At 45.5% G+C, this 25,159-nt stretch overlaps 1 long non-coding RNA gene and 1 other non-coding gene across 2 annotated transcripts in view; both read right to left on the bottom strand.

Moving 5' to 3' along the window:
- LOC144798500 (uncharacterized) overlaps positions 1-25,159 on the bottom strand; it is a 96,662-nt gene that overhangs the window by 50,723 nt on the left and 20,780 nt on the right. Inside the window, exon 2 of the long non-coding RNA XR_013603556.1 lies at positions 24,989-25,087. This is a non-coding gene — a long non-coding RNA (uncharacterized LOC144798500). The remainder of the gene's footprint in view (positions 1-24,988; positions 25,088-25,159) is intronic.
- Positions 2,582-2,676, bottom strand: TRNAI-UAU (transfer RNA isoleucine (anticodon UAU)). The gene is made up of 2 exons: positions 2,639-2,676; positions 2,582-2,617 (listed from the first exon to the last, which is right to left on the bottom strand). It is a non-coding gene; the product is annotated as a tRNA-Ile (tRNA).

The raw sequence follows: 25,159 nt of genomic DNA, 5'->3' as shown, positions 1-25,159 counted from the left end.
GTGCCTTACATAAAGAAAAATGGAAGATTAGGGTCTGGCAAGTGGGTGCACTTGCCAGGTTAACCTGGCAGTTAAAACTGCAGTGGCAGGTCTGAGACGCCTTTGAAAGGCTACTTGTGTGAGTGGCACAATCTGTGCTGCATACTCACTGGCAGCATTTGACTTACAGGCCCTGGGCACACACAGTTCACTGTACTAAGGACTTACCAGTAAGTCAATGATGCCACTCATGGAAATACCAATCATAACATAACTTACAGTAAGAGCACTTGCACTGTAACACTGAATACAAGTAAGAAAGCGCACAGAGACACTAAACCAGCCAAAGTGAAGTCCAGCATGCCATCAAAAACACGAGATCAGAAAGCAAAGAGACCGGGGAAGCAGGCCAAAAGATGGCAGGTCTAACAGAGTGTTAAGACTTTTTTGCTGACTACTTTATATGGCATTCCTATTTTTTATCCTTTACAATGTTCGTGCAATTCTGCAGGTTAACTTCCCCTTCCCATGTGCAACATTTATCTTCACATTTAAAGATAATTTACATGCACACTGAACCCATCCAAAGTGTGTTTTTTCTATGCAAACTCATCTTTGGCAGTGTTTTTGATTCATATGGCTAATGTAATATATACACTGCTTTTCTCTGTAAGATTACATTTTGAGACACAAATTGTTGAAAAAGTTACTATTTTCAGGCATATGTGGCAAATCAAAACACTGTCTAATCTTTGTGAAGTTGTTTCTCATGGAGTTTCATGAGGATTGGAAAAGATGTTGCCATTTCACCCACCCCAACTCGCCATTATCCAGACATACCCAACATTAGACCAGAATATTGTCTTAGGGAGACACCAGTTAGTGTTAGCTTTTTTTTACTACGTTCTTTGGCATTACGCTTCCCTTTTATCCTAACAAACATGTATTTATTCTCTTATCAAATATCCACATTCTGTGCAAACCAGGCTCCACCAACCTTCTGTATTAGACATTGGACCATACAGAACACTGTGGCCAGACTCATCCTGGACTTCCCCAGGTGGACCCACACCACCACCCCCCACTTCAGAAACCTTCACTGGCTGCCCATCCAGAAGAGATGCTAGTTCAAGATCCTCATGCATGCATTCAAGGGCCTTCACAACCAAGGACCTTCCTACATCAGCCATCGACTGAACTTCTACCTACGCGCAAGGTACCTGCCATCAGACTCTCTCACCCTCGTATACAACTCTGCATCCTTTACAACCACAGTGGAGGCCACTCCTTCTACTACATTGTGGTCAAGACCTGGAACGCCCTGGCCCTCCACCTCGGTACAGCACCCTCCCTACCAGACTTGAGAAAGAAGCACACTGCCTGGCTTTTCAACAGCGACACAGCACCCTCAGCCCCCAGATACCCCTAAGGGTGACAGTGGTTGCGCTGTACAAATACGGACTGATTTATTGACTTCACCCATGTTCCATCCTCCATACCGTGGTTTCCTCTCTGATAACACATGATCACATTCTTAAATTCACTAAATATGTACCTCCGCTTCACCCGACTGTTGATGCCTACAGGAAACTTTAAGACTGTGGGGAAGTTGTAGATCACTCCCACTTCTAGATGGTGCCAATGCACCACTCTCGTGTTGGCCTAAATCATCCATTTATTTATGTCCAAAATTGTAATGTAACCATCTGGTCAATACAAAGTTGACAGCTTCCCCATCCAGGATAAACAAAGAAGCACGAGACTTGGCACCGCCTGGTCACCTCTTTGACAAAAAGGGGAAAAGTGGTGTATCGGCAGCGCAAGGGGCTTGTAAATAATACCCCCAAAAGGGGGGTTTACCACGAAACCGGGAGACTGCATGCCATTACAACGCAGTTGTTACAATGACCGCATTGTTACAACGACCGCATGGTTACAACGCATGTCATGAATCCGCAAGTCGGAATAACGACTTTCACTAGGGGTAAGAAGGTGTTTGATTTAAAATCCAACATCCTCCCTACTGTTGCACAGACTGGAGTTGGAATAATACATTATACTATTCCAACATCCAGCACCATCCCCCCCCCCCCCACCCCCCCCTCCCCAGAGCATTTCGTTGTTCCGACTTGGGGAGTAATGGCATGCATTATTACAACGCGGTCGTTGTAATGACCACGTTGATTTACCTCTGTTGCACCTTGTAGTGGAAATGAAATTGCGGAAACCATTTGTAGCTTGAAGCGCCTTCCTTCTTAACTCGTGCAAGGCGTCTAAAGCTCTCCAATGACATCTCCAACAAACAGCTGTAAAAGTGTTTTCTTCCAGAAACGAAAAAGCATTGTAATTTGACCAAGTTTTAATACTGCGTTGTATTGTAAAGCACCTCGTTACTCCTGTTGTCACGTTAAAAATACCAATAATGAAAAATAAATAGCACAACCCAATGTAATCTCAAGGCAGAGATCCAGGAAGACAAAAAAGTCTTAAAATGATGGCATGTGCGCGTGATGAGCTGCATTTTACTGGCGCCACTAGAATCTCCAAAGTGTAGGAATTAATAAAGAGTCAGTTTCTTGGCGTGTTTTATTACAAAATATCCTGCTCCAGGTGAGGCTCGAACTCACAACCTCGGCATTGCTCACTGCAAGTACTGCCATATAAGTACCGCGCGCTAACCGATTGCGCCACTGGAGCACATACATAATGGCGAAACAACTTCTTAAAGAGAGCACAGACAAGAGTGCCAGTGGAACTCGGTTTAAAATGCATTTTTCATTTTACATTTTGCAGGTCGATAAGGAATGCAATAACAGAGTAGCAGAAACATATTGGAAAAATGTTTTATATTTCTAAAATATGAACACAAATTAAGAAGAAAAATGAGTAATATCGAAGACAAGCTAAAAAGAAAATTGCAATTTCTATGACCAACTACGATCCCGTTTACGGACCAAAACACACGAGCACGGTGGAGGCGCTAAAAGCATTGCAACGTAATGAACACACGAACAAACGATTCTTTGGTGCAGCGAAAGAGAGGCTGGTGGTGATTGCAATGTATGTAATTGAAATCATGTGCATACACACAAAAGGAAGCGAAGGGTGATGGATGGGAAAGAAAACAAGGGTACGTCACCAATTTGGCGTAAGGAGTGCAGGACATTAAATATCCCCTTCTCCGAAAAAGTTGAAACCATGAAACAGACTTTGAATTTGGTCAGCAGACTTGCATTAGAGGAATTATAACACTCTATTCTGCCCCAGTTAATGCAACACTCATTCCTATTAATATTAGTCTGAGAAAATCCTTGTATGGTTACCCCAGTTATTCGAGAGGATTTTGTTGGATACAAATCCAGACTTATCCTACAGGAGGGTTTGAGCTCCATAAAAAAAATTACGTTCGAGGGTAAAAATCCGGGCTGGGAAAAGGTGCAAAAAGTATCTGCCCAAAAGGAGTACATCCAGTGCTTTAAATGGGAAAAAATAAGTGCAGGTACTCATTAAAATGAGCTCGAGTTGTAGGGAGTGGGTGGGGCTAGGGGCAGGGCTAAGGGCAAGACATAATGATACCTAACAACTTCCATAATAGTTACAGCACACACCAAAACACATGAGAAATGTGTTTATATAAACAAAGCAGGTTAACTCATTGTAGGAGAGTAGGGTCTGCAATCCTATGATCACCCAGATTTTTGCTATTTGCTTCACTGGTTTACGACTTTCCCTGGCTGTGGGCCTGCTAATCAGACCCACAGCCTAGCTGTTCTCTCTATTCCAAATTGTACCCAGGTACTGAATTGGCACTGGGCCCTCTCTGAGTCCCTGTACCCAGGGCTGAGGTGCACCCAGAAGTCTCCCAGGGGCTGCAGCATGTATTATGCCACCCCTGGGCTGACTAACCAAACAGACACAACTGGCTGCTTGACAGCTGGGGCAAGGTGGTGTAATCACCCTTTGCTTTAGATATAGTATTCCTATATCTAACCCTAAATGGACACACAGATCTCCTATCAGTCACTCCTATGGCAGGCCTTGACAATCCTGAAGGCAGAGTGCTTGGAATCGTGTGAGATGGTGCTCTGGCATGAGCTGAGCCTGTCTGCAGCTTTCGGGATCTATCCCTTAGCCGTTTCCATGATATCGCATACCATATACTCTTAAGTGCATTATAATCCTCGCGGTTATATGCCAACTCTGGTATCGCTTTATCAAAACATGTCGAGTAAGGTGTCATACGAATTGGAATACTAACCCCTCGCCAATTCTGGCGACGGGGTTAGCATTCCACCCTTCTAGAGGGACATGACATGTATGTAACCTATAACCCCGGTTAAAGTCAAACAGAGCCTTAGCTCCACAAAATGGATGCTGCCACCGAGACACAAGTCTGCCCTCCTGCTGCTGGGAGTCCTCCCAGAGCAGGAGGCAAGGACAAAGGGTTTCCTGCCAGGGGCGGTGCCAGCACCGTCCCAGACAGGGTTTTGTGTATTCTAGGTAGGCAGGGCTTCAGAGGAAGGTGACTGCAAGTGGCACCCGGTGCTCACTGTGCATAGGCCGGCTTGAACCAGTTCCAGGGGCACACCAGACCCTGGGCTGGAGAAAGCCCGCCAAAGGAGAGGGGTGTAACCACCCCCCTCCTAGTCCCACCCATAGGGCAGGACTTAGTCGCGTGCCAGCCCCTTTTTGCAGGATAAAGGTAGGAACTGGCCCCCTTCCAAATTAGATCATCTTTGAATCCTGAAACTACTTTCCACGAAAGGAACTCAAGACTTCTTCCCAAGATTCTCCCTTGTGACTAAGGAGTAGTCACCCTGCAGCAGCAGGCACCAACCAAGCATCGCGGTTTGTTGCCAGTCTCTCCTTCGGATCAAGACTGCTCCAGCACGATGAGAACCGGCTTCCCTGGCACCTCTGACCTCTACCTACATCATCAGTCACGCTGAGATTCGTGGGTGTTACGAGACCTCGAGGGACCGGCCATCTTCAGAACTGCACGACGCTTGTCCAGCATGACCACCGAGTGACCCTCGACTGAGTGCTTTGGGGTAAGAGAAGCCCCGACCCTGAGCAGCTCCAGCACCGAAGTTCAGCCCCCCTGCATCCACGAGATCTGCGTGGGGCCCTTCTGCTTTTTGCTGCTCACCGCGTTGTCCAGGTCGCTTGCCCGTTGGCTAGTGGCCCCCTTACGACGCCCCACGACAACAACGACTGCTGGTCTGGTTGCTCCAGACTAGCCCTTGCTCCCCTCCAAAAGAGGAGCACCTTGGACCCTCCTGGTCCACTCAAGACGCCATTTTAGGTCCACCGCGTGGGCCTTGCATTTGCCAAGACTTGTTGCCCCAATCCTGGGTCCAGTGACGTCGACAGCAAGTACCTTCATGGGACAGCTCGCACCTCCATCCTGGTCGCCGACAACACCTCCTGGCCCGAGAGACTGCAGAGCCCAGCAGCGCCCACTCACCTGGCTGAGGTGACTTCGTCCGGTGCCATCCTGGTGCCCACCTAAATCACTGGCTAGTGATTCAGAACTTGGTCCCCTCTGCTTACAGGTTTCTTCTTCCCTGATCCAGGCTTGGATCTCCACGAACTTTCTTCACTGGCCGCCTGCCAGCAACTTCTTTCTTCAGGCTCCTGGTTCTTCAACGAGGGTTTCCGACGCAACTTCAACCCTATGCAGCCGCAGCCCCTGGGCTAGGTAACCTGAGTACTCCGGTGCTCCAGCATAGTCCAACACCCTAAGTGTTCGGATCCACTCCCGTTTTCGACCCACCTAGTCGGGTTCGCCCGAGAACAGTAACTTTGCAACTGCTAGCCTCCATAGACTTTTTCCCGCCTTACGCGTGAGAGTTCCCACTCTGCACACGATGTCCACAGGCCTCCTGCATCTAATCCCAGTGTTTAGAATTGTAGGCCTAGCGATTCCTAAGTCTAGAAACGTATTACTTACCTGCTAGCAAGTTCGCATTCCACTTACTGTGTATATGGTTTTTCGTGCCCCTAGGGCATTTGTGTAAATTGTGCGACTTAAAGTATTTCCTTAAGAGTTTTGTATTGTGCTTAGCTCCCTGACTCATAAAGAGTTCAGGGTAGACTTGTTATAAATAAATATCTGTTTATTTTCATAACAACTTGTGTGGTGTCCTTTCACTTGGTGTTCAAGGGGTAATGTGATGGTAAAACAGCTGGCTTAACACGCCCTCTAGAGTCTTAGCCTTAGACTGCTCGTATCCATGCTACTAGGATAACTGGTCTATAAGGTTGACTTACAACCAATCATCAATAAGGGTTGTTTGGACTGATACATAGTGATCACTAGAATAGTGAGCACTGCATATCAGGCCAACTTCTCACATTGGTGAGCAGCGGTTGGGATTTGAGCTTGCTGTTGTTTTACCACACATATCCTAAGAATATCATTTGAAAGATCACATAAGTACTGAGGTACATATAACTTAGCTTAGAATACTCTGAGTTCTACTGAACCAGCTGTTGTAGCTCCTAGGGCCTAGCACACCCTAAACTACAACTCTAGCAAGGGATCAGTAGGCAAACATATAGTGTAGGTAAGTGCACCACTTACACCTCACTAGAAAAGCATGTCTACCCAGGGAGAGTCTACTGAGACCCCCCTTGTGGTTATTGACCCTCCACAGGTCACTTCAAGATATGCAGCTCTCAGTTTCCAGGAGATGAGACAAGTGTGTACCTCCAGGAAACTGAAACAGGGGTCTAACCCCACCATTCCCTTTCTGATAGGTCTCTTAGAGACTTATGATGCGAGAAAGATTTCTCAGCTACATGGGAATATGCCAGCCTTAGAGGGTACCACTGGGGATCCAGACCGCCCCAACACTGCCAATGCAGTTGAGGAGGAGGATCAAGAGGAACTCTCTGGGGATGAGGTAGACAAAGGTCTTGAGGTAGTCAGAAGGCTAAATAGGGCCAATTTAGACTTACTTGGGCTAGGATCTGGGGGACCCCCAGTACTGACCCGAAGTGGGCCTAACCTTGGAGTTAGGAGAGATAGATCTCTTTCTAGGGACTCCAATAGATCTCTGCACTCTAATGCCTCTTCTCAGAGGAGAAGGAACTCTCCCCAGAGGAGATTGACTTCCCCCCAGAGAATAGAGCATGAAGCTAGAATGAGACAGGCTGCTCTGAGGATTGAAAGGGAAGAACTTGCCCTTGCCAAAGAAAAGCTTGCCTTTGCTAGAGAGCAGCAGATGAGTGGGATAGTTCCCACTGGTGGCAGCAATCTCCCAAGAGATAGAGAGAAGGGTTTAGATACTAAACACCTGACAAAGATAGTGCCCCCCTTTAAACAAGGGGATGACATCCAGAAATGGATGGCTGCTTTGGAGAGGGCCTGCACTGTGCAGTGCATTCCCCAGAGTCAGTGGGCAGCTATACTGTGGCTCTCCTTTGATGGTAAAGGTAGAGATAAGCTCCTCACTACAAGAGTAGAGGATGCTAACAATTACCAGGTCCTGAAAAATACACTGATTGATGGGTTTGGTTTAACCACTGAGCAGTACAGGTTGCTGTTCAGAGACACCAAGAAAACTCAGTCTCAGGACTGGTCTGACTTTGTGGATTGTGCCACTAAGGCTTTGGAGGGCTGGTTGCTGGGTAGCAAGGTTACTGATTACACAGGATTGTATAATCTGATGATGAGAGAGCACATTTTAAATAATTGTCAGAACCAGTTGTTGCACCAGCACCTTGTTGATTCAGATCTGACCTCTCCCCAAGAATTGGGAAAGAAGGCAGACAAATGGGTCAGAACAAGGATCAAGCAGAACCAGAACCAGAACCAGGGTGGTCAGAAGAAAGCAGACCAGAAGGGTAATACTAAGAATGAACAAAATGTCCAGAAGTCTTCACCAGGTCCCCAACAAACCAAAGAGGGTGGGGGTCAGGCTTCCCAGAAGAAGAAGACTCAAGAAGGCCAGTCAAAAAGGTGGTGCCAGTACTGTAAAAGTAAGTCTCACTGGTTTAGTGAGTGCACCAAAAGAGGAGGGCAAACTCCTACCACTACAGCCCCTAAGGCAACTGCACCCCCTAGTACAGTCAGTAGTGGTAGTGTACCTCCCAAGGCATTAGTTGGGTTAACCTTGGGAACTGAGGGGTCTGACAACTTAGTTGGCACACTCACTCAGGCTGTCCTTGTCTGTACAGGGGATATGGATATGTCCCCTGAAGTAAGCCCCAATACTTTGGGCAAATACAATGCAGACACCTTTGATAAATGGCAAAATGGCTCAGGCCTATAGGGACACTTGTGCCAGTGTCACCATGGTGACACCTAACTTTGTGGACCCTGGACAGATCATGCCAGGTACAGATTTCCTGGTGACCAATGCCAGCAACGTCACTACCAGTCATAGTATGGCGATTGTTGCTTTCTCCTGGGGAGGGGTAAGTGGCCAAAAGAAAGTTGTGGTTAGTTCAGACCTCCCAGTGGATTGTTTGTTGGGCAATGATTTGGAGTCATCCCTATGGTCAGAAGTGGAGCAGAGGACTCACATGGAAATGTTAGGCTTGCCAGCACATGTGCTTGCTGTGACTAGGTCACAGGCCAGAAGATGCCCCACTGAACAGGTGCTGGATCCTGGAAGAATGGACCAGACACCTTCCAAGAAGAAGAGCAGTAGGGTGAAGGCTTCGCCTCCCCCCTTGCCCCAGGTTGAGGATCAAGTCTCTGAGGAGGCTGATCTGAGAGAGCTGAGGGAAACTGAGCCTAAAGAGCTTGAACTTGGTCAAGTTGAGTTTCTGGGCTCAGGGGGACCCTCCAGAGAAGACCTGGGGAAGGCACAGTTAGACTGCCCTTCCCTTGAACCCCTCAGACAGCAGGCTGCTGCTGAGGCTGCAGGGAATGCCACAGGTGCCCACAGGGTATACTGGGAAGATGGACTCCTGTACTCTGAGTCAAGAGACCCCAAGCCTGGTGCAACCAGGAGGCTGGTCATCCCCTTGTCTCTGAGAGGTTTCCTTCTCACCTTGGCCCATGAGATTCCCCTTGCAGGTCATTTAGGTCAGACAAAGACGTGGGACAGGCTTGTCTCACACTTTCACTGGCCCCACATGAATGAGAATACCAAGGAGTTTTGTCGCTCCTGTGTCACTTGCCAAGCCAGTGGTAAGTCAGGTGGCACAACAAAGGCCCCCCTCATACCACTACCTGTGGTGGGGGTTCCCTTTGAAAGAGTGGGGATTGACATTGTTGGTCCAATGGAACCCCAGACAGCAGCAGGGCACAAGTTTATACTGGTGGTGGTGGACCATGCCACCAGGTATCCTGAAGCTATTCCACTTAGGACCACTACAGCACCTGTAGTGGCAAGGGCCCTAGTTGGAGTGTTCTCCAGAGTGGGCTTCCCTAAGGAGGTCGTTTCTGACAGGGGTGCAAACTTCATGTCAGGATATCTGACTGCAATGTGGAAGGAGTGTGGTATGAACTACAAGTTCACCACACCCTATCACCCACAATGCAATGGGCTTGTTGAGAGATTCAACAGGACCCTCAAAGGAATGATTCATGGACTACCTGAAACTCTTAGGAGAAGATGGGATGTCCTGATCCCCTGCCTCTTGTTTGCTTACAGAGAGGTCCCACAGAAGGGGGTTGGCTACAGCCCTTTTGAACTTCTGTATGGGCATCCTGTAAGAGGACCCCTGTGTTTGGTGAAGGAAAGATGGGAGAGACCTCTCAAAAAGCCTGCAACCAACATAGTGGACTATGTACTTGGTCTCCGCTTCAGGATGGCTGAATACATGGAGAAGGCATCCAAAAACCTAGAGGCCAGCCAAGAACTCCAAAAAGCTTGGCATGACCAGAAGGCTGTCCTGACTGTGTACCAGCCTGGACAGAAGGTGTGGGTGCTGGAGCCAGTGGCCCCAGCAGCACTCAAAGACAAATGGTCTGGGCCCCACACCATCATTGAGCAAAAGGGAGAGGTCACCTACCTGGTGGACCTTGGAACTCCCAGGAGCCCTCTCAGAGTGCTCCATGTGAATAGGCTCAAAGCATATGTCGACAGGAAGGACATGAGCTTGGCCACAGATGAGGGACAGGAGGAAGAGAGTGACCCTCTCCCAGACCTGCTCACTCAGAATCCTGATGATGGATCAGTAGATGGTGTTGTCTTTTGTGGCAGCCTCTCTGAACATCAGCAACAGGATTGTAGACAAGTTCTGCAATCCTTTAGACATATGTTCTCTCTGACACCCAGCCAAACTGATTGGTGTACCCATGAGGTTGACACTGGGGACAGTCTGCCTGTCAAGAGTAAAATCTACAGACAGCCTGATCATGTTAGAGACTGCATTAAAACTGAAGTGCAGAAAATGTTGGAGCTGAGAGTCATTGAGCCCTCAGATAGCCCTTGGGCTAGCCCAGTAGTTCTAGTGCCAAAGCCTCACACCCAGGGTGGTAAGAAAGAGATGAGGTTTTGCGTAGACTACAGAGGACTCAATGCAGTCACTAAGACTGATGCCCACCAATACCAAGAGCAGATGAACTTATAGATAGATTGGCTTCTGCCAACTACTTAAGTACATTTGACCTGACAGCTGGGTATTGGCAAATCAGGTTAGCTGAGGAGGCCAAGCCCAAGACAGCATTTTCTACCCCTGGTGGGCATTATCAATTTGTGGTAATGCCCTTTGGTTCCAAGTTCTCACTGGGTTGGATGACTTCTGTGCAGCTTATCTTGACGATATTGCTGTCTTTAGCTCCACCTGGGAGGATCACCTGGTCCACCTGAGGAAAGTGTTAGAGGCCCTGCAAAAGGCAGGCCTCACTATCAAGGCCACTAAGTGCCAGATAGGGCAGACACAGGTTGTATACCTGGGCCACCTTGTAGGTGGAGGCCAGGTTCAGCCATTGGAGAGTAAAATACAGGCCATCAAGGACTGGGCTCCTCCAATCACCCAGACTCAGGTTTGAGCTTTCTTGGGCCTGACTGGTTACTATAGGAAGTTTGTCAGAAATTATGGGTCCATAGTGACCCCCCTTAATGACCTGACAAGTAAGAAGATGCCAAAGAAAGTTCAGTGGACAGAAGGCTGTCAAAAGGCATTCAATGACCTAAAGCAGGCCATGTGCACAGCACCTATCCTAAAGAGTCCAGACTACTCCAAGCCATTCATTGTCCAAACAGATGCTTCTGAGTTGGGCGTGGGAGCTGTTCTATCTCAACTGAATTTTGATGGTAACGACCAGCCCATTGCTTTTATTAGCAGAAGGCTGACCCCCAGAGAGAAAAATTGGTCAGCTATTGAGAGGGAGGCCTTTGCTGTGGTTTGGGCCCTGAAGAAGCTGAGTTCCTACTTGTTTGGAACTCACTTCACAGTTCAGACCGACCACAAGCCCCTCTTATGGCTAAGTCAGATGAAGGGTGAAAACCCCAAACTACTTAGGTGGTCCATTTCCCTACAGGGGATGGATTTTACAGTGGAGCACAGACCTGGTACTGATCATGGCAATGCTGATGAGCTCTCCAGGTATTTCCACTTAGAGCAAGAAGACTCACCTGGTCAAGGTTAGTTTATTGTCCCAAAGTTTGGGGGGGGGAGGTCATGTAGGAGAGTAGGGTCTGCAATCCTATGATCACCCAGATTTTTGCTTTTTGCTTCACTGGTTTACGACTTTCCCTGGCTGTGGGCCTGCTAATCAGACCCACAGCCTAGCTGTTCTCTCTATTCCAAATTGTACCCAGGTACTGAATTGGCACTGGGCCCTCTCTGAGTCCCTGTACCCAGGGCTGAGGTGCACCCAGAAGTCTCCCAGGGGCTGCAGCATGTATTATGCCACCCCTGGGCTGACTAACCAAACAGACACAACTGGCTGTTTGACAGCTGGGGCAAGGTGGTGTAATCACCCTTTGCTTTAGATATAGTATTCCTATATCTAACCCTAAATGGACACACAGATCTCCTATCAGTCACTCCTATGGCAGGCCTTGACAATCCTGAAGGCAGAGTGCTTGGAATCGTGTGAGATGGTGCTCTGGCATGAGCTGAGCCTGTCTGCGGCTTTCGGGATCTATCCCTTAGCCGTTTCCATGATATCGCATACCATATACTCTTAAGTGCATTATAATCCTCGCGGTTATATGCCAACTCTGGTATCGCTTTATCAAAACATGTCGAGTAAGGTGTCATACGAATTGGAATACTAACCCCTCGCGAATTCTGGCGACGGGGTTAGCATTCCACCCTTCTAGAGGGACACGACATGTATGTAACCTATAACCCCGGTTAAAGTCAAACAGAGCCTTAGCTCCACAAAATGGATGCTGCCACCGAGACACAAGTCTGCCCTCCTGCTGCTGGGAGTCCTCCCAGAGCAGGAGGCAAGGACAAAGGGTTTCCTGCCAGGGGCGGTGCCAGCACCGTCCCAGACAGGGTTTTGTGTATTCTAGGTAGGCAGGGCATCAGAGGAAGGTGACTGCAAGTGGCACCCCGGTGCTCACTGTGCATAGGCCGGCTTGAACCAGTTCCAGGGGCACACCAGACCCTGGGCTGGAGAAAGCCCGCTAAAGGAGAGGGGTGTAACCACCCCCCTTCTAGTCCCACCCATAGGGCAGGACTTAGTCGCGTGCCAGCCCCTTTTTGCAGGATAAAGGTAGGAACTGGCCCCCTTCCAAATTAGATCATCTTTGAATCCTGAAACTACTTTCCACGAAAGGAACTCAAGACTTCTTCCCAAGATTCTCCCTTGTGACTAAGGAGTAGTCACCCTGCAGCAGCAGGCACCAACCAAGCATCGTGGTTTGTTGCCAGTCTCTCCTTCGGATCAAGACTGCTCCAGCACGATGACAACTGGCTTCCCTGGCACCTCTGACCTCTACCTACATCATCAGTCACGCTGAGATTCGTGGGTGTGACGAGACCTCGAGGGACCGGCCATCTTCAGAACTGCACAACGCTTGTCCAGCACGACCACCGAGTGACCCTCGACTGAGTGCTTTGGAGTAAGAGAAGCCCCGACCCTGAGCAGCTCCAGCACCGAAGTTCAGCCCCCCTGCATCCACGAGATCTGCGTGGGGCCCTTCTGCTTTTTGCTGCTCACCGCATTGTCCAGGTCGCTTGCCCGTTGGCTAGTGGCCCCCTCACGACGCTCCACGACGACAACGACTGCTGGTCTGGTTGCTCCAGACTAGCCCTTGCTCCCCTCCAAAAGAGGAGCACCTTGGACCCTCCTGGTCCACTCAAGACGCCATTTTAGGTCCACCGTGTGGGCCTTGCATTTGCCAAGACTTGTTGCCCCAATCCTGGGTCCAGCGACGTCGACAGCAAGTACCTTCGTGGGACAGCTCGCACCTCCATCCTGGTCGCCGACAACGCCTCCTGGCCCGAGAGACTGCAGAGCCCAGCAGCGCCCACTCACCTGGCTGAGGTGACTTCGTCCGGTGCCATCCTGGTGCCCACCTAAATCACTGGCTAGTGATTCAGAACTTGGTCCCCTCTGCTTACAGGTTTCTTCTTCCCTGATCCAGGCTTGGATCTCCACGAACTTTCTTCACTGGCCGCCTGCCAGCAACTTCTTTCTTCAGGCTCCTGGTTCTTCAACGAGGGTTTCCGACGCAACTTCAACCCTATGCAGCCGCAGCCCCTGGGCTAGGTAACCTGAGTACTCCGGTGCTCCAGCATAGTCCAACACCCTAAGTGTTCGGATCGACTCCCGTTTTCGACCCACCTAGTCGGGTTCGCCCGAGAACAGTAACTTTGCAACTGCTAGCCTCCATAGACTTTTTCCCGCCTTACGCGTGAGAGTTCCCACTCTGCACACGACGTCCACAGGCCTCCTGCATCTAATCCCAGTGTTTAGAATTGTAGGCCTAGCGATTCCTAAGTCTAGAAACGTATTACTTACCTGCTAGCAAGTTCGCATTCCACTTACTGTGTATATGGTTTTTCGTGCCCCTAGGGCATTTGTGTAAATTGTGCGACTTAAAGTATTTTCTTAAGAGTTTTGTATTGTGCTTAGCTCCCTGACTCATAGTTCAGGGTAGACTTGTTATAAATAAATATCTGTTTATTTTCATAACAACTTGTGTGGTGTCCTTTCACTTGGTGTTCAAGGGGTAATGTGATGGTAAAACAGCTGGCTTAACACGCCCTCTAGAGTCTTAGCCTTAGACTGCTCGTATCCATGCTACTAGGATAGCTGGTCTATAAGGTTGACTTACAACCAATCATCAATAAGGGTTGTTTGGACTGATACATAGTGATCACTAGAATAGTGAGCACTGCATATCAGGCCAACTTCTCACACTCATTACACAAAATGAAAGAGAAATGCGATAATATGTTAACTTTTCCTTTTTTTGCAATAGTTGCAACTTCTTAATGCCATACTGTTAATTGATGTTGTGTGGAACAATACTATATGTTTTTGAGCACGTGAGTAGGAAGAAACTGAAAATACCCCCAAATCAAATCAAAGCTCTTATGGCAAAAAGCAAATGAAGCAATCATCATGACCCTCCCCAGAAGATATCTCTTATCTCTTCCATCGATCTAGCCATTCAACCTTTCATTCTACCATTTACCTACTGATGTCCACCATTTACCCTTTACATTCTGTCGTCTATCTAGTTTTTCATCCATCATTCAGTTTTTCATCATTCCATCTGTCCAGCCTTCATATCCAAACCTATCCATTCATCCATGCATCTTTAAACTTATCCATTCATCCTTTCACTCATCCATCTCTTTATCCACCCTTTCACTCATCCATCAATCATTTCGCTCATCTATCCATCAACCCTTTCACTCCTTTATACCATCCGCTCTTTCATTCCATCCACCCTTTCACTCGATCCCTTCTTTCACTCATCCATCATCCACCCTTTCATCCATCCTCCCTCCCTTTCATTCAACCATCCATCCAATCTTTCACTTATACACCCATCATCCGCCCTTTTATCCAATCATCCACCCTCTATCACCCATACATCCAATCACTCATCCATCCATCTATACATCCACCCTTGCTCACTCATCCATCCACTCACTCACCCACCAACCCTCCCTACCACGTTATTCATGAACCTTTGTCGCCACAGACATGTACACCCAAAGTGCCACCCGTTTTCTTTAAAATACCTCCTGAGAATGATTTGATTCTCTGTCTTGCGTTTTTCTTACAAAAAACAGTCATACAAATGCAGGCAAACACACAAACCTAAACAGACACACAAAAGACTCCGGTATGTTTAAAGCCATGTTATACTCTTCACCATGGCTTTTTTAATTGCCACTGCCAGGGTACTGTCAGGATTCCCGTGTTTGCACAAATGCAGAGGATAGTGTGAACGTGGGTGACAGCGCAGGGCCTGAATGGACCCCAGAGCTTCCAAGGACTCAGATTACTTATGTGTGACATTTTCATAATTTCATTGTAATTATGAGTGACATTTAAACGAGTATGAGTGACACTTTCCCGCGAGCAAAATTAAGCAATGAAGACGAGGGAATCATAATAAATATCAGAAATGACACTCATTTGAGTTTAGCTGCTAATGTTTTAGATTGCTTATGTGTGGCATTTTCATAGATTCAGTGGATTTACAAGAGTGAGGCAACAACTAGATGTGTAACACTTAGAGTGGCACTTTCTTTCGACCAAAATCATGGAATGAAGTCAATAGAAATAGACAAATATCAGAAATCACACTCATTTGAACAACAAGGAAGCCAAACTCTGCAGCAGGTGCTTTTGAAGCTATTATTTAATTTCTAAAAAAAAAAAATCAGCACCCTCCACCCCAACCTCAGCTTCAGGGGCAGCTAAATCACATATAACAAAGGAATCTCTGTGACAAAAACAGCAACTCACTGAGCTATCCACATACAATACAGTACAATACTAAATGCTTTTTTGAAGGAGGCATATTAACCCTCTACACTACTTAATGGTGAGAGTGAAAACTGCCAGTAGAGAAAATTCTGACCTCTCTCCAGTGGGAACAATAATCACCTGACTTATCTCTGACTTGACAAGTCTAACTGTGCTGAGAAAATACAGGGTTCTGCTTAGTAGTGTCACTGTCGAGCAGGGAAGTTACACATTTTGCACTACTAATAAATCAGCAAAACTGCTAGTTTAGACGAAACGTAGCGCATTTTAGCGGTGGATCACTAGCATGTCTCTTCTTCAGAGTCAGAGAGCCCTGCTGCAGTGTCTCACCAGAGAAAGCCTTCTATGTACAGACTGGGTAATTGATCCATTTTTTAGGAAGGTGGGTTCCTCAGGGAAGAAGGCTGTTCAAGGAGCCTCTTCCATCGCATTGTCTTGGCATTAACCCTCCGATCCAGAGAAAGTACGGGAAGTGTGAGAATCCGCCGCCCTTGCACCTGATAAAATGCATATGTTTAAAGTATTACCCTGCTTTAACTTTTCACTATCTGAAGTGCTGCGCTTTGAAAATCGCACGTGCACACTAGCAGGTAAAATGAATCTCCCCCTGCTTTGTCAAGCGCAGCGTGAGGTTGAGCACCTCTAATTATTTAAATGAGCCCTGCCGATTAGCTCAGCAGGGGCTCAGATGGAGCTACAGAAGCTGCGCCTTGGCTGCCAGACAAGTTCCCCTCCTGGTCATTCGCACTCTCAGCCAGTGAGCCTCCCTTTCATGAGTACCGGTACTCTCCTCAGCAGAAGAGAAGTGGCGGTACTCAGAGTGACAAATCAAAGAAGTGCCGGTACTCCGTACCGGTGAGTACCGGCCCATTTAAAGCACTGAGTACATCAGCAGCCATGAAACTTGAATTTCTCCCGCTCTGAGCTTTTCCTGCCAAAACCAACAACTTTAGCAGGACCTCTTCCAACTAGTATCTGGTTTCAAGAGGACTATGTCAGATAAGCCTTACCTCACGGAAAGATTTGGACTTTAATTTCAGAGACTAAGTCAGAAGGTAACGTTTTTGACTTGCACTTCATCAGGATCAGCCTGAAATTGTACCTATGTCTCAGTCAACTGCAAACAGTGACCAATGTTTGGCAATTTATGTTTTCCTAGTACTTTTTGCCTTCAAAAGTTAATGAATCCTATCCCCGGTCTTTTTGGATATTTTCATTTTGGTGTCATTTTACTCATTTTATACATTAGCTCTGAGAATCTTTATTGTGGTGTGTTTTGATTTGTTAACTATTTTGTTGCAGCCAAATACCTTTCATATTTTCCTAAATTAAGTTTGTCTGATGTGTGCCATAGCTGCCAGGAGGTTGAGCCCAGGTTTAAATGATTAAATCTGTGTTTTACCTTAACAAACATTTGGGCGTATCGCATGTGTCAATCAATCAGTCAACACTTTATTGTTTAAGTTAGTAAAAACCATAACAATATCATGATAGGAAGTTCCCAGGTTCAACTATTTACAAACATAAAAAATTATTTAAAATATTGAAAAAGAGCATGTTACCTATTTTCCCTAAAAGCTAGATACAGTATCCTTATCATATTAACAATTAAGAACAAAGTGTGATTCTGTATCATCTCATGTGTCCTATCGTATACATCGGAAATAGGACAGGAAAGAAACAGGCGGCTTCAGATATTTCTCAGGCCAGTCTTTTTAAGGAACACATCCTACGAGCATACCCCATGGCTGGGATAATGGAAGTAAAATAAGGACCAGTCCTTGGTTAGCCAGGTAAAGGCTTGGTTGTCACAGACAATGTAATTACGAGGTTGCACTAGAGAGTGGGAAGACTTCTAAGAGAATTTCAAAATGATAAATGGGTCTGTACAAAATTTTAATTATGCTCTCATAACACACGTAATTTTGGGAAGTTTGTGTTACGGTAAATTCCCAAAATTGCAGTATTACACCACTTCACAATATTACACTGCCATTTGCAGCAAGATTATAGCTCAGGAGTGCATGAACAATATGTGGTATTACAACATCACTGATAGCTTAGAGGTTTTTCACAAACAAATCTGAGTCTATACCAAGCATTTTTTTTTTAAGTTTAAAAAGCTTTATTGAGTAGATTAATACAACGTAAAACATCAGTACAATGGCAAAAAAAAACATACCAAGAAAATATGAGAAAAAATTATTGAAAACAATGCAAATGTAAAATCAAACCCCGGAGGGGGTAAACAATATACCAATGAGAAATGCTTTTATAACTTTTCAAATTTTTTGGGGAAAAAAGAAAAAGAAGGGGGGAGGGGAGGAGTAAAAGGAAAAGAGAAGGGAAGGAAGTGCAACAGGGAATGCATCATCTCATAGCAAAATCAGGTAGGAACAAGGGTAAAGAAAGTAATATCAGGTGATCATGGGGTATGTCTAGATAAAAACTCTGTTAAAGGGGACCATAGTAAATCACGTTTAATCAACAAAGGGATAGACGAAGCATATGCACGATCTAATCTGTGATGGTGATAGAGTAGTTTCCACCAAGCATTATAAACAACATTCGTAGTATCTTTCCAATTAGCAGTAATAAGTTGCAGTGAGATAGCAATAGAAAGGTCGATGAATTTACGTGTAGGATGCGGAACATCCCAGATTGGAGCTAATCAACCCAAAAAAACAGTAACAATTTCAAAAGGAACAACAGTGGACAGAACATTGTTAAGTGTGGACCAAACGTTGGACCACAGTAATTTAACTCTAGGGCAGGGAAAAAACATTTGAAACAAGTCACTAGTAGCACAAGAACAAGACCAGCACTTTTTGGAGTCTATTAGTTTGAATTTATACAGATCACTGGGGGTGTAGTAAAGTCTGTTATAAAAAAAATTAGAAGGTCTGTGTGGTGCTAGCAGAACGAGAAACTGAATGAATTTTAGACCAAATGGAGTCCCAAATGAGCGGGGAAAATGTGTGACCGAGGTCTGACTCCCACGTAAGTTCTAGTTTAGTTTTGGGCCTGTCAGTGGGAAAATGAGAGAGTAACTTATAAATAGCCGAGGCTTTGAAAGGGATATGGAAATTTGGTGGAGAGGTAAGAAGAGGGGGAGAAGAGGAGGGGGACATCCTGCAAAATAATAGAGGATAATGTAGGGAGAAGTGTGTGAAAGTGTGAGAAATATTTGGTGGAAATACCAAAGGAGTCACGGAGGTCCTGAAAGGTTAATAAAGAGTCATTGGAAAGGAGTTGCCTATAAGTAAAAATTCCTTTATCGATCCATTCCTTCCAGAAAAGTGCCCGATTGCGAAGTTTGAGCGATTTGTTGTACCAGAGTGGAGTGTCAAAATGAAGATCAGAGGGCGAAGAAAAGGAGCGAAAAAGAGCAAGTGTTAGGGCTTTAGAGTGTTTAAAGATAGGAGAGACAAACTTTTGAGGCGGCTGGGTGAGGTTGGTAGCAGGAAGGAAAGAGAAGGGGAGAAGTTGAGCTAATTCCAAAGAGCTGCAAGCCGTTGCAGGTCGAGAAGATGAATCCAGAAGAAAGGACCACATTTGTTTGAGGGAAAAGGCAGAGTGAAAGTGTGAAATATTGGGGAAATTAACACCGCCAAGATGTTTAGGTTGTTGGAGGCGAAGTAAAGAGACCCTAGCTTTACGCTTGTTCCATAGGAATTTAGTGAAGAGACTATTGATGGATTTGAAGAAGAAATGGGGGAGAGAGATAGGAAGCATAGAAAGACAAAAGTTGACTATAGGAAGGAGCATCATTTTGATAGTTAAAAGACGACCCCACCAGGAGAGGAAAAGGGGCGACCAACGTTCTATAAGAGAGGAGAGTTTTTTAAGGATGCCAGAGTGGTTGATTTTAATAGTTTCTCTAATGGTGTTAGCTTATAAGACACCAAGACATTTAATGAAACCAGGATTCCACTCAAAACCGGAGCCATGAAACATGTGAGGGAGACAATACTTGTTCAGAGGAAGAACCTCCGACTTATCGATATTCAGCCTATAACCGGAGACAGAAGAATAATCCCTTAGTAAGGAAAAAAAAGCAGGAAGGGTGACAGCAGGGTTTGAAATATAAAGAAGAATATCATCTGCATAAGCAGTGAATTTAATTTCCACCTCGTTATGAATAAAACCAGAATGGGAAGGAGATTGTCGAATCTTCTCAAGAAAAGGTTCCAATGCCAAAATAAAAAGGAGAGGGGATAGCGGACAACCTTGTCTGGTTCCTCTGTGAAGGGGAAAATAAGCAGATTGTGTACCATTAACCCAGATAGAAGTAGAGGGGCAAGAATAAAGTAATTGAATATATTTGAGGATAGTGGGGCTAAAACCATGCCAGCGAAGCGCACCAAACATAAAATCCCAATTAACACGGTCAAATGCTTTCTCAGCATCCAAAGTAATAGCCGCGATTGGAGTATCCATTTTGGCAGAAAGGTGAATAATATTGAGAAGGGTCCTCGAATTATCAGTAATAGACCTGCCTTTTACAAATCCAGATTGATAAACATTAACCAAATTGGGAATCATCGAGTTGATACGTGGAGCTAAGAGTTTTGCGTATATTTTACAATCGGTGTTGATAAGGGATATGGGTCTATAGATTTTGCACAGGGAAGGATCTTTATCTTTCTTGGGGAGAAGAACAAGCATTGCCTGTGTAAAGGAGCCTTTCGATGCACCGGTAGTAAGAAAATGATTGATTAATTGTAGCAAATAAGGAACCAAAACAGTCTTAAAGTGGAGAAAGAATCGTACAGTAAAGCCGTCTGGGACAGGCGTTTTATCTTTGGGGAGAAGAGAAAGAGCCGCAAGAATCTCTTTTTCTGAGAGTGGGGCATCGAGGGAAGAGAAGTCCACCAGAGGGGTGGAAGGTTTGGGGATAGAGTGAAAGAAGGAGTCTATTTGTTCAGCAGAGGGATTGGACTCAGGCGTGTAGAGGGTAGAGTAGTATTGTACAAAACAATCAAAAATGTTGGCATCTGAGGATTGGGGAGAGCCCTGCGGGTCCATAATCGTAACAATTTTAGATTTTTGTTTCTTGATTTTGAGGTAATTCGCCAGAGCCCTACCAGCCTTGTTGCGACCACCATAGATTTTGGCATTAAAGTGGAGAAGCTGATTAGAAGCGGAATCCCAGGAGTGTTTATTAAATTGCATTTTAGCTTGAATAAGAGAAGACAGTGAGTCGGGAGAGTTGGTGGTAAAATAAAGGTGTTCAAGCTCCTTAATGCGTTTAAGAAAGGAGGATGCCTGTGCAAGCGCCTTCTTCTTTTTACGTGGCACAAAGTCAATAATGCAACCACGAGCAGCAGCCTTGTAGGCATCCCAAATAAAGTGGAAATCAGAAGAGGTACTTAAGTTGTTAGTAAAGAACTCATTCATGAAGTGTGTGAAATGAACAGTAAAGGTGGGGTCAAGTAAAGGTGAATTGTTAAAACGCCATCGACGGGTCTTGGGGGTGGGGGAGGGGTAATCCATATCCAAAATAATAGGGGCGTGATCGGAGATGAGGATAGAGCCTATTTCAGAATTGGTCATGAATTGGAAAGCATGATGGGAGAGAAAGATATAATCAATTCAGGAATGGGAAGCATGCACAGGAGAAAACAAGCATTTGCAATGCAATAGGTCTCGCATTAGGAAAGTTTGATCTATTGGTATTGTAAATGACAATTTTTTTATTAATGTGTTGGTTTTGAAAATAGCTAAATAGCTTTGTCATTTACAATGCCAATAGTTTTAACTTTCGCAAACGTGACACGTATAGCTATTGGCGTTGCATTATTATCAGCAACGCCAATAGCTCAAACTTTAAGTAATACCAGACCTATTGCATTGCAAATGCTTGTCTGAATGTGAGTGGAAGGTTGCTAACTGTATCTGCAGGACTATATATGCAGCTGCACTGATTAACATGAACAGACGGTGATTACAGCCCCCAGGATGGGCACAGCTGTCAGTAGCCCTAAGCTCAATAAAAGCAAATGGATGCAAAAACCGAGCCATCAACAAATAAAACAATAGGAACACTTGAACAAGATCACACATAGCAACAGAAGATGCAAACAACATAAACTGAGCTCAGTGTGATTTGGTAAACAGTGAACAGATTAAACACATGAACACTTACAGGAAATGTGATTATCCACTGGCAATGCAGGACACACTAGGGCAAAATGTAAATAACACTGTAATGTACATTTTAGATGTTTTAATCAGTTCACTTGTCGACATATTTCGTTTTGCCAATTATTTCTGGAAGCCAACTGTTTACCTGGATGCAGGGTTGGGCACGCTAAAAAAACAAGCTAAAAAAAATGTCTGAGTCCGAGCGTGTGTGCAGGGAGAGAGAGGGGAGGTGCTGGCAGCTGGGGAGGGGTAGACTGAAGAAAACACAGTGATGCTGTCTGGTCAGTGAGTAAGAAAGCAGCTGGATACTGAGACCGAAAAAAAACCCGAAAAAAATAAAAGGAGACACGGCCTGGCGGCCGTGAAACTTAAAACACATGAACACTTACAGGAAATATGATTATCCACTGGCAATGCAGGACACACTAGGGCAAAATGTAAATAATACTGTAATTTACATTTTAGATATTTTAATCAGTTCACTTGTCGACATATTTCGTTTTGCCAATTATTTCTGTAAGCCAACTGTTTACCTGGATGCAGGGTTGGGCACGCTAAAAAAACAAGTTAAAAAAAATGGCTAAGTCCGAGCATGTGTGCAGGGAGAGTGAGGGGAGGTGCTGGCGGCTGGGGAGGGGGAGGAGAAATGCGAGTAAGGCTGTGTGCGGGGAGAGAGAGGGGAGGTGCCTTGCGGCTGGGGAGGGGGAGACAGAAGTAAACACAGTGACGCTGTCTGGTCAGTGAGTAAGTAAGAAGCTGGATACTGAGACCGAAAAAAAACCCGAAAAAAATAAAAGGAGACACGGCCTGGCGGCCGTGAAACTTAAAACACATGAACACTTACAGGAAATGTGATTATCCACTGGCAATGCAGGACACACTAGGGCAAAATGTAAATAACACTGTAATTTACATTTTAGATATTTTAATCAGTTCACTTGTCGACATATTTCGTTTTGCCAATTATTTCTGGAAGCCAACTGTTTACCTGGATGCAGGGTTGGGCACGCTAAAAAAACAAGTAAAAAGAAAATGGCTAAGTCTGAGCATGTGTGCAGGGAGAGAGAGGGGAGGTGCTGGCGGCTGGGGAGGGGGAGGAGAAATGCGAGTAAGGCTGTGTGCGGGGAGAGAGAGGGGAGGTGCTGGCGGCTGGGGAGGGGGAGACAGAAGTAAACACAGTGACGCTGTCTGGTCAGTGAGTAAGAAAGAAGCTGGATACTGAGACCGAAAAAAAAAAAGGAAAAAAGAAAAGGAGACACGGCCTGGCGGCCGTGAAACTTAAAACACATGAACACTTACAGGAAATGTGATTATCCACTGGCAATGCAGGACACACTAGGGCAAAATGTAAAGTACACTGTAATTTACATTTTAGATATTTTAATCAGTTCACTTGTCGACATATTTCGTTTTGCCAATTATGTCTGGAAGCCAACTGTTTTCCTGGATGCAGGGTTGGGCACGCTAAAAAAATAAGTTTAAAAAAAAATGGCTGAGTCCGAGCATGTGTGCAGGGAGAGAGAGGGGAGGTGCTGGTGGCTGGGGAGGGGGAGGAGAAATGCGAGTAAGGCTGTGTACGGGGAGAGAGAGGGGAGGTGCTGGCGGCACCAAGCTGGGGAACAGATGGCGATGGCTGGAGATTTGATGCTGTGCACGCGCATTTTAACTCATTGCGCTTGTGCATTGAGCTAAAAGCGCACACGCACTGCATCAAATCGCCAGTCTAGTTAAACTCTGTTTAAGCCCCTATAGTCTCGCAAGCTCAATGGGCGTGCGCATTGACAGGCGAGACCTAAAAAGGTAAATTCCAGAGAATCAGGGTGAGAAATCCTCCATGAATCTATTAGGCCTCTAGAGGAAATGGATCTGTGGAAGGATTTTTGCATTTTGTTAGGGACATAACGTGCATGGGTTTTGCGGTCCAGGAAGGGGTCCATCAATTGATTGCAATCCCCCCCTACAATCATATCTTCATTACCATTGGAGGAGAGAAAGGAGGAAAAATCGTTCCAAAAGGACGGATCAATACCATTGGACCGTAAACATTGCAAAGGGAGAGATGAACATCATTAACAGTACAATCCAGAAGCAACCACCTACCATTAGAATCAGAAGTTTCTTTGTGTATTTGAACAGACAGGGATTTGTGAAACAAAATAACAACCCCATTTTTATGATTGACAGTCGGGGAGCAGAAAACTTCCCCTACCCATTGTCTGCGTAACATAGACAACTCTTGTGTAGAAAGATGCGTTTCTTGCAAAAAGGCAATTTGACATTGTAAACGGGCAAGGTGAGACAAAATACGCTGTTTCTTAATAGGGTTGTGGAGACCCTTAACATTCCAAGAAATGAGTCAGAAACTCTTCATAGGAAGAGAATGGAAAAGGAGTAGAGAATAAGAATATAGCAGTTATGGAGAGAAAACAGGAGAGGAGATAAAAGAAGGTATCTAGTACAAGCTTGGTGAAGTGAAAGGAGAAGTGAAGTAACCAGCAAGGAGTATGAGAGAGAGGCAACGAAGAGAAACAATGCATTACCGCAATAATGAGTTGCAAAGGGAGAGTAAAAGTTGAAAAGGAGAAAAGAGAAAAAAAGCCAGTACCACAGTACAAAAGGAAAGAAGGGATGAATATCAGGAAAAAAATGAATGAAGCAGAAAAACATGAAAGAAGCCAAAAAATAAAAAGAGGGAAAAGAAAGGGTAATGAGAAGGAAGGAAAGTGGGAGCCAATCGCTTCCCTAAAGGAGACAGCAGAAAGAAGGATGGCAAAAGAAACCAAAACGGTTCCAGCCATACAAAACAATTAACGAGAAGAACAATGAAGTGGGGGCGGGAGCAACAAGAAAAGATGACCGCACAAGAAGAAAAAGGTCGAAAACACGGTCCGAGGAGCATAAAAGAAGAGAGACAAGAGGAAGTAAGGGAAAATTACAAATAGAACCTGGGACCGAGCACGACAATAAGAACAAATGAAGGAAACTTACCGAACAGTTATGCAAGGACAGCAGCGAACTGGGATGACGGAAACGAACAACAGCACAGTACGATGAGGGAGCAGACAATTAAAACACAGGGAGACGAACCTAGAAAACAACAGAATCAAAAAATGAAGTAACATGAAGAGAAACAACAAGTCGTCACATTAGCAAACAATA

This window comes from Lissotriton helveticus, chromosome 12 (assembly GCF_964261635.1).
Source record: "Lissotriton helveticus chromosome 12, aLisHel1.1, whole genome shotgun sequence".
Lineage (NCBI taxonomy): Eukaryota > Metazoa > Chordata > Amphibia > Caudata > Salamandridae > Lissotriton > Lissotriton helveticus.
Note: the sequence above shows the minus strand (reverse complement) of the source record. Positions and strands in the feature narration are given on the sequence as shown.